The sequence below is a fragment of the Dioscorea cayenensis genome, chromosome 4, assembly GCF_009730915.1.
Source record: "Dioscorea cayenensis subsp. rotundata cultivar TDr96_F1 chromosome 4, TDr96_F1_v2_PseudoChromosome.rev07_lg8_w22 25.fasta, whole genome shotgun sequence".
Lineage (NCBI taxonomy): Eukaryota > Viridiplantae > Streptophyta > Magnoliopsida > Dioscoreales > Dioscoreaceae > Dioscorea > Dioscorea cayenensis.
Window position 1 is genome coordinate 18,757,521 of NC_052474.1, and position 17,763 is coordinate 18,775,283.

Here is a 17,763-nt window from a genome sequence, read left to right on the forward strand (position 1 = left end):
ATTTAATCTCAAAATTTCTAAAAGATAATATTCTCACCTTTTATAGGTTTCTAATCAACCAAGGGATTGGAAAATCAACTCATTCCTTTGGTTTATGTGGAATAATAAAATCTTTATTTTAGATAATCTCTTCACCAGGAAATGTAATATGTTTCCTACAACTACTTGTTTTCTATGTTACAACGAGGTTGAAACGGTGGATCACTTGTTTTTTAGTTATAGCGTTGCTACTTCCACTTGGTATCGCTTCATGCAGGTGATAGGTTTTGGCAAAGTTTCGACCCCTAGGTCTGATCTTAGGGAGGGTTAGGTTAAGGACCTGGGTCCCTAACACCATTTATCTTGCACTCTCTTAGCAAGAACTATCATTTGGCAAATTTGACTTGGAAGAAATGCTTGCATTTTTCAGTGTGCTTCTTTGTTTGTGTCTTTCATTTTCTTGAAAATTTGCTTCATGTTTCTTTCTTGGATCGATGCAGCTCCTGTTGGCAAAAGACAAAAACTAGAGGAAGCTTCTTCAATTATCAGGCATTGTATAAAGTCCTCATGTTCCTCTTTGCACGTAGAGCGAACCGTGTTGATGGTTATGAGGACTTCACCGGCTAGTTTGCGTTTCTTAATCTGCATATGGATCCATTAGTTGCCTTTCGTCTTCTCATAGATCTTTTGGTTTTTTGTTTGTTGGCACTATCTACGTGTCCTATGATCCTGTTTTGGTGTTGTTGTCGTTTTCTCGTTTTTTACTATTTCCTGTGGTTCCAGTTGTTGTCTTTGTTGTTTCATTTAGTTGTTGTTTGTTTTCTGTTATCGTCTTTTGTTTCATTTGTGGTTCCATCGTAAAACCGGAACCAGAACTAGGTTTGGTTCTGGTTTCAAAATTTGAAAACCTTGAAACCGGCGGTTGAACCGATGGTTCAACCAAAGGTTCAAAATGAAGGTTCTGAACCTCTGGTTCAAGTTAAATCAAAATATCATATATATATATATATATATATATATATATATATATATATAACATTATATAAATAATGTCATGAATGATTAGGTTTTTATTTTATTAATATCATTAATTAGTAATTAATTAAGTAATTACATGTTTAAAGATATTTTAAATAAATAATTAAAGATATTAACCACATTGGTTATTGATTAGGTTTGATTCTGAACACTTGATTAGTCGATTAGGTTGTCTGATTCATGACATTCATCCGACTTATATGTACTGTGTCATACCAAACTTTATCACTCATGCAAGAAGATAAGTTATAATTAATTAATTATGCCACAAATTATTAGTAATAAATTAAATGTGGATTTATTAAAACAATTTAATTAATGAGTACTTAAAAGTTAAAAGAGCCTTAATAGAGATCAATCTCAATTTTTAATACTAATTGAATTGCTTGTTTACATTGTCTTTGAAATATTATGATTAAGAGCATTTATAAGAAACCAAACTTTGTGGCCTTGAGTCATAGCATGTTAGACATTTGGAAGGAGACGTATTAACTATTAAGTATTAACAATATAAATGATTGGAGGGTAGAGAACTTAATATGATATATATAACTAGTTTGTTTTTGTGATTTATCACTTATCAAATTAATATATATGAGTGAGCAAATTTAATTGTATCTATATATTTTTTTTATAAAATGAATAGATCATGAATTTATATAAAATAAAAATGAATATATATATATCAATTTGCCTGATTTTGATGATGATTTAAAGATACATTTATATATATATATTCCAATATATAAATAAAACTCCCAAGATTTTCAACTTGTAAACCATGCAACTTATATCAGTATACTAGAAACCAAAAAGAAAAAGAAATAAAATAAAAACAATTCTTAGAGAAAAACAAATAACATACGTGGACATTAAAAATAATAACAACAAAAATAAATGAAACATTGAAACCTTGGGTATACCGTATAGTGTATACCTACTTGGCTGATTTAAAGATACATTTATATATATATTCCAATATATAGATAAAACTCCCAAGATTTTCAACTTGTAAACCATGCAACTTATATCAGTATACTAGAAACCAAAAAGAAAAAGAAATAAAATAAAAACAATTCTAAGAGAAAAACAAATAACATACGTGGACATTAAAAATAATAACAACAAAAATAAATGAAACATTGAAACCTTGGGTATACCGTATAGTGTATACCTACTTGGCTACTAGCCTACTACCATTAAATGCAAAGTGCTTAAGCTTAGCTAGCTTTTTGATTGCACAAATGACAACATCCTAACCTAGCGTGCAAGTGTGCAACGGTCCGAGTCTAATGAACACTTGAACAGTTGAACTTGAACCAATTAGGTTTGAAACTTTGATAGTTTGATTAGCCGATTAGGTTTTTACTTTTTATTTTGTTCTCTCTTAGTCTCTTTTGGCCTCTCAAAAACCGAAAACACTAAATCCATCTCCCGGGGGGCGGCGAGGCATAAATAAGGGCGGAGTCGTGGAGATGGTGGAGGCGTGGAGCCGTGGAGGAGGTGGGGGAGAAAGAGGAGGAGAAGCAGGGCTGCAAGGGTTTTTTGTAGATTTTCGAAGAAAACAGAGGCTTTTTGTGGTTTTAGGAGTTTGGTGATGATGAGCCTGCGTCAAGATTTGATCTCTTTCCCCGTTTCGGTTTGATTTCTAGATTTGTAATGCTGGAATCCAGTTAAAGTTTTGAGCTTTTTCTAGTTTTTTCTTTTTTATAATCTTTTTTTTTGTTAGTGGAGGTTATCATCATCTATGTTTTTATAATCTCTCTCTTTGGATCTTGTCTGCTATTTAGAGATTTACTTATGATTGGTAGTGAATTGGTGAGTTCTGTTAGTGTTCTTGGCTGATAATTTTTGGTTGGATTTGTTAATGCTAGTGTATCCACTCAAAGATTTTACTTTTTTTGACTGCTCATTTTCATGGCAAGTATGACTATTTCATCACGACAACGAGGACGTTCTCTCCCGACGATTTGGATGTCGAGCCGTCGGGCTCTCCATCGAGACTTCTAATGGTGAAGTTGCCGATGGGGAACTCTTGGATGAAGGGGAGTGCCAACTGCTCGTCTGGCGGAAGGGACCCCCAAGATTAAATAGCTAAGAAGGCTTGTTTTTCTTTGCAACTTGCAAGCGCCAGCGACCGGCGTGGTCGATGATCTTGTTTTTATTTGTAATATTTATAATTGTAACTCTGTCTCTGTATTCATTTAGGCTTTGTTTGGTTGAGGAGTGGGGAGGGGTGAGGGGGTGTTTGGGGGTGTTGATGTTGTTTGGTTGGGGGAGTGAAGGGGGATGAGAGGGGATGAGGAAGGGTGAGGCACCCCTCCTCACCCCTAATAACCCACTCCCCCAAATTGGGGTCTTTTGGGGGAGTGGGTGTTTATTATTTCTTTTATTTTTTTAAATAATACAAAAAATACCAATAATACCCTTCACATATTTGTATAATTCCAATTATATCCTACTTATTAAAACCTTATCTTTCTCATTTCACAAATGAGAAAAAGTTAGCTGCCTTTGAAGGCCATCGTTGCTCGTTGATCGACATCCTACCTCCGATTTCAAACTCTCCAACTTGGATTCCACCGAATTGAAAGAGGTTTGTCACCTCTTATTAATGATGAATTTTCATGATTGGTTTGTCTAGAAATCATGGTTATTTATTTATTTTTTTGTTGGATGTTAATCTTGATCCTTTGTGAGCCTAATTCTCTTGCTTTTTTCTTTTTTGTATTTTATATTGTATACTCATAAATTTCTCACATGATAGAGTTTTGGTTTGTTTCAAGTATTAAAAGGCATGCACATAAGTTGTTTGTTAAAATAACTAGATCCAAATTTGTTCAAATGATACAATAGCTTGTCCAAATATGTTTCAAGTATTAAGTTGCATTTAAAAAAATGATGATTTGGAAAAAAGAATACATGTAGAATGGATCATGATGGTGATTGCATAAATGACAATATGAATGTGTGTGCTATTGGAATGGATGATGATGATGGAAAAATGAAGCTTTAATTAGTAAGTTTTACATATATATGGTTTGATTAGTTCCCACTATAGACAACATTTGATTTTTCCATAAATTTCTTTGTTATGTCACACCTTACATTTAAAATGGTAGCATAGTTAATTTGAGTTAATTATTAAGTTGTAGTGAAGAAAATGAAGATTTGGAAAAAGGAATGCATGTGGAATGGATGATGATAATGATTGCATACATGATACTATAAAATGTTTGTTTTTCGAATGGTAATTGCATAAATGAAAGTATGAATGTGTGTGCTATTGGAATGGATGATGATGATGATGATGATGATGATGATGGCGGTGATGGTGATGGTGATCATGGAAAAATAAAAATTTAATTATTAAGTTTTGCATATATGATAGCATAAATGCGTGTGTTTTTGTATATGGCAATATAATGTTGGTTTCTCATCTTCAATACCATTAATCAAAGATTTAACAAATTCTTAACTATTTATATTTTACTACAAGTACTTATTTTGGTTGTTATCTTGTTTTATTTACTTGTAGTTTACTACATGTCTACTAATTCGATTCATTCATATATTCAATGAATTTAGATGGATAATGATGAAGTTATAGGCTAGTGGACTACATTTAAAAATATGGTAACATGCGTGCTTTGTCTTGTTGCTAAATGGTACTTTGCCTAGAAGCATTCATGTAAAAGAAAAATAACGTATACTATGAGCTTAAAAAGAGAACAAGATAGAGATTCAATAATGAACCGTATTATGAATAGTGAAACTGGTCATACCATTATCAGAATGGGACCTCTTGCATTTCTGAAGTTAGTTGAATTATTAAAGGCAAATGGTGGTCTTAGACCTACACGATGGCGAGTGTGGAAGAACAAGTTGCAAAGACCCTATACATACTAACACATAGTGCCAAGAATCGTGAAGTAAATTTTTGGTTTCGACGTTTAGGGGAGACTATTAGCCGACATTTACATAATGTGATAAAGTCTATAATCCAATTAGAAGATAAATTCCTTTTTCAGCCAGATGGTATATCTATCCCTTCTGAGATTCTTGACTATGATAGATTTTTCCCATATTTCAAGGTAAAATTGTATACATTTTAGCCTACATACATTTATTTTACGTGTTCGATAAAAATAGAAATCTAATTTTGAAGTATTACATTCTGTTGATATGTAAGGATTGTATTGGTGCAATTTATGACACTCATATATGTGTAAAAGTGGCTCATGAAGATGCTCCTAAGTACCGTGGTAGGAAAGACTACCCAATGCAAAATGTCTTAGCAGCATACATCTTTGACTTAAAATTTACATATGTGCTCACTGGGTAGGAAGGGACTGCATCGGACTCTAGAATTATAAAAGATGCATTGACAAGAGAGAACAATCTCAAAATTCCTACTGGTAAATAAAGTTTCATTAGGTTTTTTTTTTATTTGGCATTTATGTTAATGTACTTTATTGTAGATAAAAACTTTATTTATGTATATATTTCAACTCAGAAAAATACTACCTCGTAGATGCTGGGTTCATGCTAACAAAAGGACTGATTACACCTTATAGAGGTGTACGATATCATTTGAAGGAATACTCATCAAGAAATCCCCCATGAGATCGTCGTGAATTATTCAATCTCCGCCATGCATCATTGCGTAATGCCTTTGAACGGGCTTTTGGAGTTTTGAAGAAGAGGTTCACTATTATTTCAAATGCTTCTGATGCCCGTTATGGCGTGAAAGCACAAAATTCAATAATCTTAGCTTGCTGCATTCTGCATAATTATTTGATGTCTGAGGATCCTGATGAGGACCTTATTGCAGAGGTTGACGCAGAGTTAGCAAGACAACAAATAACTTATGAAGAACATTATACTCACAGTAGTGTCAGTGTTGATGTTGTGATAGGAGAATGTTTGAGAGATGAATTATCTGCTACAATGTGGAGAGATTACATACAACAATAATTTAGTATTATTAGCTTTGTCTCCATGTTATCTTTCATTGTGTTTGGTTGTTGTGTTTACTTAGCTTCAATATGTTTCAAAATTTTTGTTTCCACCGAAATATTAATCATGGGTGTTCCTTTGCCATAGAAATTATTGTTGTTTGTTGAAAATTTTTCTTTATATCATTTAATGTTTATGTTTATGATAATATAACAAATTCGTGTATACTTTGTCCCTTAAATAATATGGCCCCAAAAAGAAATGTCTTAGGAGAAAGCAACACATCAAAGAATTTTCATGGACACTTGCAATGGATGCTGCATTAGTTGATGCATTCTTAAATCAGTTTAACATGGGACTTAAGGTGAATGACACTTTTGTTTCCAAAGCTTATGATACATTATTGAGGAGCTAGGAAAAACATTGAATATGAAAATTTAAAAGAGTCAAGTGAAGAGTCGATGGAAGATTTTGACAAAACACTTTTCTGATGCTTATGACATATTTAAGAATGGTATGAGTGAATTTACCATAGATCCAATGACACAACTGTGGATGGCCGAGCCAGAAGTATGGAATGACCTCATCAAGGTAAACTTGTATAAATATGTTAATATATATATACTCATATTCTTTTTCTACATTATTATGCAAGTAAGTAAACTCATTAAAATGGTTTCTATATGCATACTTATATATGTTTCTCTATCTATATAGGTGAAACCACAAGCAAAGATATATATGCAAACTCCAGTACCACATTATGATAAGATGGTTATTTTGTATGGAAAGGATAGAGCTACGGGCAATCATTCAGTAACTGCTTCAGAATTGCCAAAGCGTTCAACATCAATTGATGTAGAGGACTTCATTGACTCCACACATGACATTGACCACACAATGTCTCAATTTTCAGCTCAAAATAAAAGTAATTTTCTAGATGATGATATAGACCTAATCCCACCTTCACCTACTGAACATGTAACTCCATCTTCCCATGGTGCTAGTAGTAGCAGAAAAAAAATCTAGGAAAACTCTAGACAAAGAGAAAGATGTTGAGGAAGGGATGAAAGATGCAATTGAAAATGTTGCAAATGCAATTAGGTCTCTGCTGAGGTTATTGCAGAGAATATTAAGATTTCTAGTGAGATCATTGCAAGAAAACCTCCGATTTCTCCAACGGAGACATATCAAATCCTATTGGACTTAGGATTTCAACCACAGTTGCTCCACAATATTTACAGTAAGCTTGTAATGATGTAGATTTGTTGAATGCAGCACTTGGTTGTCCAATGGAACATCGTAGGGATTACATTTTAAGTGGTTTACTTGGGGATCTTAACAGCTTCAGTATATGATGGTAATGAATCTTTTATTCATCTTGTGTCTTTAATTCAATAGTTTTATAATATTGTTATCTTTGACGATTTTTATCTTATGTGATTGAAATGCCACTTAGTAATGTTATGTAGGTGTAATGTGAACAGTCTGAACAAGTTGATATATGTGGAGATGAAGACCAAGCTTGTTTAGATATTGGATGTTCTTGATGCAAGTTAACTTGATGTTCAAGTCTAAACTATTTTGGGTAGTTTGTCAAACATCATTTGAACTCTTGCTTAATATAATGTATGATGAATTTTAATTCAGTCATGGTATGTTAGAATGTACAATTTAATTAAGAATGGATAATATAACTTATGTACAAGCTATGATTTCAATTCAAGGTTGTATGCTAGCTGTGATTTGGATATTTTGCTTAGTTATGGACTAAGTATTTAGATCTGGGGAGTGACATCAAACCAATAGAATAATTTGTGTTTTCAAATTCAGATTCTGCTATCATGGACTTGCCCCTCAAGTTGTCAAAATTTTCCCATTTAGTTGCTGCTCAGGTAATTTATTCAACCTGTCAAACCATTTATAGCACTAGGATGATAATTGTAATTTTATGGCATTCTGCTCAGGTAATTGATTCTCATGGGCTTTCTCTATGAGGGACATATTCTTTATTTGTCTTATAGTTTTTAGATTGTGCCATCTTTAATGTTTATGCTCTCTCTCTCTCTCTGTGACCAAATGGCTTGCCTAACAAATACAAGCATTTGATGTGTCCATTAGATTTGTCTCATAGTTTTCAGATTGTGCCATCTTTAATGTTAATTTATTCTCATGGCCTTTCTCTATGAGGGACATATTTCATTATTGGAGATCAATCTAGCACTCATTCATGTAGTAAATTTGCACATCTTCCCTGATGATGATATGATCATAGAGATAGTGGTGTGCCAAAGCTTTAGTTTGTACTTTGCCATCTTTTCCCCAATGATTGTTTGTTTGGGATTGTGAAAACCGGAATATGTTTATCACGAGCATAATTTTTATTAAACATGAAAAAATAGGGTATCTTTTCCAAGTATGCTTTCACCATTTTTGGTAAGTTTATGAAAAAATATGATAAAAATAGGATATGTTTGAATGATTATTGGGTGTTCACATTTTAACCAATATTTGTCAATTATAATAAAGATGTTATGACTCCTCATAATTTTTTTTCAAATAAATATTTTTCCCTAATTATTGTATTATATATGTGTGTGTGTGTGTGTGTGTGTTTTATAAGGTTTATCATATATTATATATTGTGTTATTATTATTATTATTGTTGTGTGTGTGTGTGTGTTTTATAAGGTTTATCATATATTATATATTGTGTTATTATTATTGTTCTACAATTGATTATTATACACATATATATATATTATTACCTATTTTATTGTAAAAGGGCAAAATAGTCAAATACACATTACACTTTCTCTCTCCTCCCCGCTCATTTTTTCAACCAAACTAATAAATAAATAAATAAATAGACTACTCCTCCACACTCCTCCATGAACCAAACACAATATTTTCTCAAACCCTCTATACTCATTTCCCCCATCACTCTCCCTCACTCCCCCTCCCCCTCTTAACCAAACAGGGGGTTAGTCAATGAGAATCCGAGAATTTGCCAACGGTCTAAAATTGGCCCGTTGCTGAACGGGCCAATTTTGGACCGTTGGCAATTTGGCAATTGCCACAATTGGCCATCTGCCAAAGCAACCAGTCTAACTCTAAGCAACGATCCGTCATCTTAATGACCGTTGCATTTTATTTATTTATTTTTATAATTCACATTTTTATCCAAATCTCCAATTCTTAAGATTTGGATTGCTCTCAAGCTTCAACCTTTAATTCTCTCTAGCACTCATAATTCAAACAAAAAAAATGTCAAGCTCCTGAAGTGGTTTTGGTGAGTCGTGAGATAGAACATTCAACCCAAGGAAGTGAAAGTAATTTACCACCGTCATTACTACCGGAAGGGGAGGCAAGTGGGAGAGATTCAAATTCAGACATCTTCAAAATTCATTTCAAAAAGATGGCGAAAAGAGATGGCAAGTTTGATGTTTTTTGTAATTATTGCAATAAAGTTTACAAATATTCGAAAGGAAGTGGCTATGGGACTTACACCAAACATTTGCAAACAAAGCATCCACTTACGGTCAAACTGAGCAAAGGACAATCTCAAATGACCGGGTTTGCCTCTCCTTCTAACTCTACTCAATTATTTCATTATAATAAAAATGAATGTAGAACTGGATTAGCTTTGATGGTTTCTATTGATAATTTATCTTTTAACTATGGTGAAAAATTGGGTTTTAATAATTTTTGTCAAAATTATTTAAATCCTAGTTTTCAAAAAATTCCTAGAAATACTTTGAAAAGACATCTTTTAAAACTATATAAAAAATGTAAAAGTGAATTAATACAATATTTTCAAAACAATAATTTTCATGTTTCTCTTTATAGTGATATTTGGAGTGATCATTGGTGTGAACATTCTTATATGGGTTTAACTTGTCATTGGATTGATGAAAATAATGTTTTACAAAAATGATTATTTGCATATAGATGTTTTGATGATAGACATACCGCCGAAAATATTTGTAAAATGATTTTGGATATTTTGCAAGAATATCGATTGGTTAATAGAGTTTTTCCAATTTCTTTTGATAATGCATCGGCTAATACCGCCTCCATTTTTGAGTTAAAAAGAACTTGTCAACCAAATTTTGGTGGAAAATTTTTTCATGTACGTTGTGCATGCCATATTTTAAATTTATGTGTACAAGATGCTTTGGCTCATGAGCTCAATCAACATATATCTCCATTAAGAAAAGTAATTTCATATATTTGGGTGCATCCACAAGTTATGAAAGAATAGGCAAAGTTTTGTAAACAAAATGGAATAAAACCAAAACGTTTTTCAATAGATGTTTCTACTCGTTGGAATTCCACGTTTAAATTACTTGATCAATCTTATGAGTATAGAAATTTATTGTGTTCTTTTGCATCTATTTATATTAAACATCATACACTTTTGCCAACCCAATGGAAAATATTTTCTACTATTTTAGATATTTTTTGTGTTTTTAATGATGCTACTCATACATTTCGTAGTGCATACAAACCAACTTCTCATCAATTTTTAATCGAAGCCATAAAAATTAGTGGTGCTTTAATGGAAGGACTCAAACATCATCCTATTTAGGATGCAATTTATGGCATGAGAGAAAAATGGTTAAATTATTATAAAACTATTCCTGATATTTATCTTACTACTATGATTTTTTATCCTAGATGTAAATTTGAAGGTTTAGTAGAGATGCTGAACACTTATTATTTTGATTTGTTGGGGTTTAATGATGAAGACATTGATGTAATGTTAATAGTTAATAGAATTAGAACTTTGTGTAATGAGTTATGTGAGACATTTTCTTCACTTTCTACTCATGATGAAGAAGCGGAACCTCCACTACATCCATCATCCTCGAAATTCACAAAATGGGGTAACAAAATTTTAGAAAGGAGGAAGAGGCCTAGAATATCCTTCACATATTCAGAGCTTGAAGTTTATCTAACAACCGTTTTTGAGTTTGGTGATGATACATGTCCAAATTTTTCAATTTTGGAATGGCGGAGTATGCACACAGAGACTTTTCCTACTTTAGCCAAAATTGCTAAACAACTCTTTGCAATTCCCGCCTCAACCATCGCAATTGAACAAACATTTAGTAATTGAGGCAACATTTTAGATGAAAGACGATCAAAGTTAGGTCCAGAATCATTAGAAGCACAAACTTGCCTTGATGATTGGGAAAGAGCTAGACTACGAAGTTAAGATGACCTTATACACTCATCATCATTAGACGAGTGGGTAAATGATGGCTCTGGTACAACAATGACGGCTTCTAATTCCAACTCCTCCGACGATGATGCAAGCAATTAGGCATTATAAAAATATGAAAAATATGTATAATAAAAATAAAAAAACTACGTGGATAGGCAACTTGATATAATTAAGTTCAAGTCTTTTATATTTTTATTTCTTCCCCTATTATACTTTTATTGCAAAATATTGTTTTAAATTATTAATACTTTTATTTTTTTAATAAAATATTATATTAAATTAATTATTGTATTTTTGTGTTCAATTAATTTGAAATATTGAATTATTTAGTTTAACAAAAAAAAACTGAACCATTTTAACCGTCAAACCGAACTATCCTGGAATCGAACCGGAATCCATCGCCAAGAATCTTATCTAGGCGGTTCGGTTCTGGTTCAAAGTTTTTTTGGAACCATAACCGGCGGTTCCCGAACTGTGGCTATGTCTTGATATGAGTTTATTGTCAGCCATGACGGCGATGGCCGAAGTCTCCTTGGCCGCCGCCATCATCATCACTTCTCGGAGGTAATCACCATTGATTCTCCAGAGTAGGTAATCCAGGGGAAGTGATGAGGGCTCTCTGACGATCTCAAACCTTCTCCTTGTCCTCTTCGCACCCATCTTCCTCGTCCTCGTCTTCTTTGTCATTGTCCTCCTCTTCATATTCTTCTTGTATTTCTTCGCCGTCTTGGGTTCCCTTGCGGACCAGCACCTGACCGGTGAGTAGTTGATGCTTAAAGTTTAGTATTTTAGTGTTTGTTTCAGTGAGGAATCTCGGATTTTCACAAACCTCTCTCCATCAAGATCCAGAAACCAGTTGTGGATGGTTCATCTGTAGATCTTTACAATTCCCAGGCATCTCTCATGTCAGTGTTTGCTAATTCTCACTTGATATTCTTCTGGATCATTGAGGTCGCATGTTCAGTGAATTCTCTCCTTAGTACTTGGAGGTTTTGTATAAACATATGAATTTCATATTGATCTTTGTTAAATTTCTTATTGTTGTGAATTATAGATTCACAAATCTTCAATTCAACAGAACAACCAAATCAAACAACAACTTCCTCTCCTCAATCAGATTACTAACTGATTTAAGGAATCAATTAACAGATAAACCTCAACATACTCTCCAATACATAAGATCTACTAACATCTCAAGAATCAACATTCAATTGCAGTAGATTTAGAAACATACAATTCAAAAGCCATAGGACTATAGGTCTAAGAAAACTGAATAGGAAATATAGTAGATAAGTGGGAAAGACTTCCCTCCCCGTCGAGGTCGCCGGAGAAGATCACCGGAAAGCTCTTTAAGGCCCAAGGTTCCACTCTGTTCTTCAATACCCCCTTCCGTTCCTCCACACTCTCCTTTATACATGATTGATCTATAGCATAACTCCTCCTTCTCCTCTGCCAACCAGATCATTCCATTAATCCACGTGGGCGGGTGTATGATAACCCGCGAGCCTGCAGCTTCTCTTCCAGATCCTTCTACTTTTTCGTCCCCCAAATGAGAGATCACCCATCTCACACGTGCCTCCATTCATTACATTACCCCCCCTTTATCAACAACCTTGTCCTCAAGGTTTTTTACTGGAAAATGTTGAGACAATTCATCCTCATCCGCCCATGAATTGTCTTCATCCCGCAGACCTTCCCATTGCACTAAGACTTGATGCACAGGATGATTTTGTCTGAGAATAGTGCGCCTTTGCAAAATTGCCAAAGGTTGTAATGCAGGTCCAATTTCTGAAGTAACCAATGGCAACGGTATTGAATTTGCCTTTGATCCGGGATCTCCTTCACACTTCTTAAGTAGAGAGACATGAAACACCGAATGGATGCGAGCCTCTGGTGGTAGTGCTAATTGATAAGCAACCATACCAATCCTTCTTACAATTTGAAAAGGACCAAAATAGCGCAGACCAAGCTTCTGATTTCTTCTAAGAGCCACTGAATGTTGCCTATAAGGCTGTAATTTGACAAATACCCACTGTCCTTCTTCAAATGTCACCTCGCTGCGTTTCTTATCAGCCAATTTCTTCATTCTCACCTAAGCCTTCAATAAATTTTGCTTCAATTGATGCAGTACTCTATCCCTCCGTTGTAACATTTCTGCAATTTCTGGAGGATCCCTGTCATTTGCATAATATGTTACTAGAGATGGTGGTTCTCTGCCATACACAATGAAGAATGGTGTCATTCCTGCACTGCACTGAAATGAGGTATTGTACCAAAACTGAGCCCATGGAAGCATCTCCAACCATTGTTTTGGATTTTCATACACAAAGCATCTCAAATACATCTCCAAGCATTTATTCAATGCTTCTGTTTGCCCATCCGTCTGAGGATGATATGCCGTCGACATGGCTAATGTTGTTCCCATGGCATGAAATAAAGTCTTCCAGAATTTACTGAGAAACACTTTATCTCTATCTGTCACAATGGAATGAGGAACTCCATGTAATTTAACAATGTTCTGTATGAATACCTCTGCCACACTGGAGCTTGAAAATTCAGTCTTTAATGGAATGAAATGACCAAATTTTGATAGTCTATCAATCACCACTAGTATAACTGTGAATCCTTTGATATTTGGAAGCCCGATAATGAAGTCCATTGCAATGTCCTCCCAAATCTTCTGTGGAATGGGGAGAGGTTGTAGCAATCCCCCAGGATTGGTATGCGCAGCCTTGGCCTGTTGACAAATTAGACACTTCTTTACAAATTCATTCACATCTCTGCGCAATTCTTTCCAATAAAACTGAGATGATATCCTCATAAAAGTTCTAAGGGATCCAGCATGTCCTCCCAATTTAGTTGAATGAAACTCTTGTAACAGTTGCTGCTTAAATTCAGAATTATCAGGAATAACAATTTGATTCCTGTACCATAATACCTGATACTTCACTGAATACCTTGTATCCACTATACTTCCTTCTTGAATTGCCGCAATTATCCTGATACAAAATTCATCCTCTCTCTGTAATTTCTGAATCTGATCTAGCAATGGGCATTCCATGGAAGATAAAGCCATCATGTTGCACCTTGATAAGGCATCAGCTGGAATGTTCTCTTTACCAGGTTTGTATTCAATGTTAAAATCATAACCTAGTAATTTGAGTAACCATTTCTGCTGCTCAGGTGTCTGGATTGTCTGTTGACACAAATGCTTTAAAGCCTCCTGATCTGTCTTAATGATAAATTTCTGACCCACCAAATAATGTCTGAATTTGCTCACAGATTCAGTCACATCATACATTTTCCTCACATAAGCAGATTGCTTCTGCATTGCAGGAGTCAATTTCTTTGAATAAAAAGCAATCGGATGCTTTTCTTGAGTTAGTACTGCCCCGATTCCTGTCCCAGATGCATCAGTCTCTAGAATAAATGTCTTTGTAAAGTCTGGCAATCTTAGAACAGGAGCTGTGGTGATTTTATTTTTCAGAGCTTGAAATGCTGATTGTGCTACTGTAGACCATTGGAAAGCATCTTTTTTTAACAGTTCTGTAAGAGGGTGGGCTATGTTAGCATAGTGACTTATGAACCTTCTGTAATAGCCACTCAACCCCAAAAACCCTCTCAACTGTTTCAAATTTGCAGGAATTGGCCACTGTATTATAGCTTCTACCTTTGATCTTTCCATTTGCACTCCATGTTCTGATACAGTATGCCCGAGATATTCAATTTCCTTCAAACCAAAATTACACTTTGAATACTTGGCATAGAGTTGATTCTCCCATAATGTGAGTAATACTGTTTCCAAATGCAGCATATGACTGTCCCAATCACCACTGTAAACCAATATATCATCAAAAAAAATTAATACATACTTGCGCATCGCAAATTTGAAAATTCCATTCATCAAAGCTTGGAAAGTAGCCGGAGCATTTGAGAGGCCAAATGGCATTACTAGCCAGTGATAGTGACCATGATGAGTTCTGAATGTTGTTTTGTGCTTATCTTCTTGATTCAATAACACTTGGTGATAGCCCGATCTTAGATCAAGTTTTGAAAAAATTTTGCACCATGTAGTTCATCAAGTAACTCATCTACTGCCGGTATAGGGTAAGCATCTTTAATAGTAATGGCGTTTAAGGCTCTGTAATCAGTGCAGAATCTCCAAGTACCATCCTTCTTTTTAACCAAAATCACAGGAGAAGAGTAAGGGCTATTACTGGGCTCAATGATTCCATCCATCAGCATTTGATTCATCATCTTTTCTATTTCTGTTTTCTGACTATGTGGATATCTATACGGTCTGACTTTGATTGGGCCTAAATTTGGTTGCAATTGTATTTTGTGATCACATAGTCTGGATGGTGGCAATGCTTTAGGAGTCTCAAACACTTCCTGATATTTACTCAACAACTGTCTCAAACCTTCTGGCATTTCCTCAGTAACCTTAATTACTGTTTCTTCCTTTTCAACCTTAGTGCTTCCAATTCTAATTTCTTCTGAATTGTCTGTCACTTTTTCTACTGTCAGCTGGTAACATTCAGAAATGGACTTGACTGAATTGAGTCTGTTTAACTGATGAACTGTAGTCTGTTGTGGCTTTCTTTCTTTTTCACCACTCAAAGTAGCAAATTGGCCTTCACAAAAGAACTGTAAAGTCAAGGATCTGTAATCCATGATATGGGCTCCCACTGTAGACAACCACGCAGCTCCCATGATCACCTCAGCACCAACTATAGGCAACAAATATGCAGGAAATGTCAAATTGCAATCTTGAACTTTTAGTTGCAATGGATCTATTTTTCCCTCCACCTGTAAAGAATTTCCATCTCCCACTAACACTTTAAAAGGCATTGTGGGTTGAATTTCCAATTGAAGGTATTTTGCAACTCTTGGCTGTATAAAATTGTCATCACTTCCACCATCTAATAACACTGTCACTGGTTTTCCTTTGATAAATCCAGTGAATCTCATTGTCCCTGAAGCCGCTGCACTGTTCATAGCATTTAGGGATGATTTTGGGCTGGTTTCTTCATTCTGAACTGGTTCTTCAGATTGTAATTCCACTTCATACTCAACAGTTTCTTCTTCTTTGTTATCAGGAGGTTCTTCATCCCATTGCAGCAATAACAACCTTCTATTTTGACATCTATGTGAAGGAGAAAATTTCTCATCACAGTTGAAACACAACCCTTTAGCTTTTCTTAATTGCATTTCATTAAAACTGATCTTCTTGGGTGGTTGGGATGAATTGTAGCTGTTTGTTGTTTTCACCTGAGTATTCTGTGATGAATTTGGAGCAGGTAGAGCTTTTGGCTGAAAATTTTCCAACCTAGGAACATTATTGTAGCTATGGTTGTCGGGTATATAATTCACCCTCCTGGTCACCATGGTAGTCCTTGTTGCTGGCATGTATTTGTCCTCATACAATTTTGCCAGCTTTGCAGCCTTAGAAACTGACTCAGGCTTTAGTGGAATCACATCTCTCTGAATGTCTATATTTAATCCACTTATAAAACATGCTAACATGATTCTTGGTGTGAGCCCTTCAACTCGATTTGCCACAACTGTGAATTTCTCATAGTAATTTGCTACAGAATCATCTTGATTAAGTCAAAATAATGCATATTCATGAGCTTCAAATAATGATGGCCCATAATTGTCCTCCAATGCTTCAACCAGTGCTGCCCATGAAGTCACTCTCCCTTCCTTTTCCAACATTTGAAACCAGGGTACTACTGGCCCATCAAAGTGAATTGATGCCAATTCCAATCTATAAGCATCAGTGACCCCATAATATCTGAAAAACCTCTCAGCTTGAAAAATCCATTGTGCCACATTTTCTCCATCAAATCTTGGCAATTCAACTCTGATGGATCTGTTTAAAGAAAATTGGGAGTTTCTCTGATCCCCCTCATCTCTGCACCTCATGGGATCGATTGATGTTGAATCAGTAATTCCCATCCCCAATGCCCTGGAATTCTGCTGATTCTCAATATAAGAAGATATGTTGACTAAGGACTGCTCGAGTTGCTTAACTCGCTCTTCTCTTTGATCCATTATTGCCAGTAGTCTTTCTTCCCTCTGATCCATCAGAATCATCATAGTGTCTATTTTTGTAGCCAACTCCTTCATCCTAGTGTTTTCAGCCATGTTCCTCTCAACGAAAGCACCAAATATGTTGTGAATTATAGATTCACAAATCTTCAATTCAACAGAACAACCAAATCAAAAAACAACTTCCTCTCCTCAATCAGATTACTAACTGATTTAAGGAATCAATTAACAGATAAACCTCAACATACTCTCCAATACATCAGATCTACTAACATCTCAAGAATCAACATTCAATTGCAGTAGATTTAGAAACATCCAATATATTCATTTCTCTTAATGCTGATGACAGTAATGAATGTTGATAATGTGGCCTTTTTGGCTCTTCTTCTTTGTTGATTGAGTAGTTCACTTAAGAAGTTTGGTTCATTCAATACTCCTTTATTGAGTCTTGGTAATTTTATTTGCTAATGATGTTGTTATGAGGGTTGCAGAGGTAGTGTTGC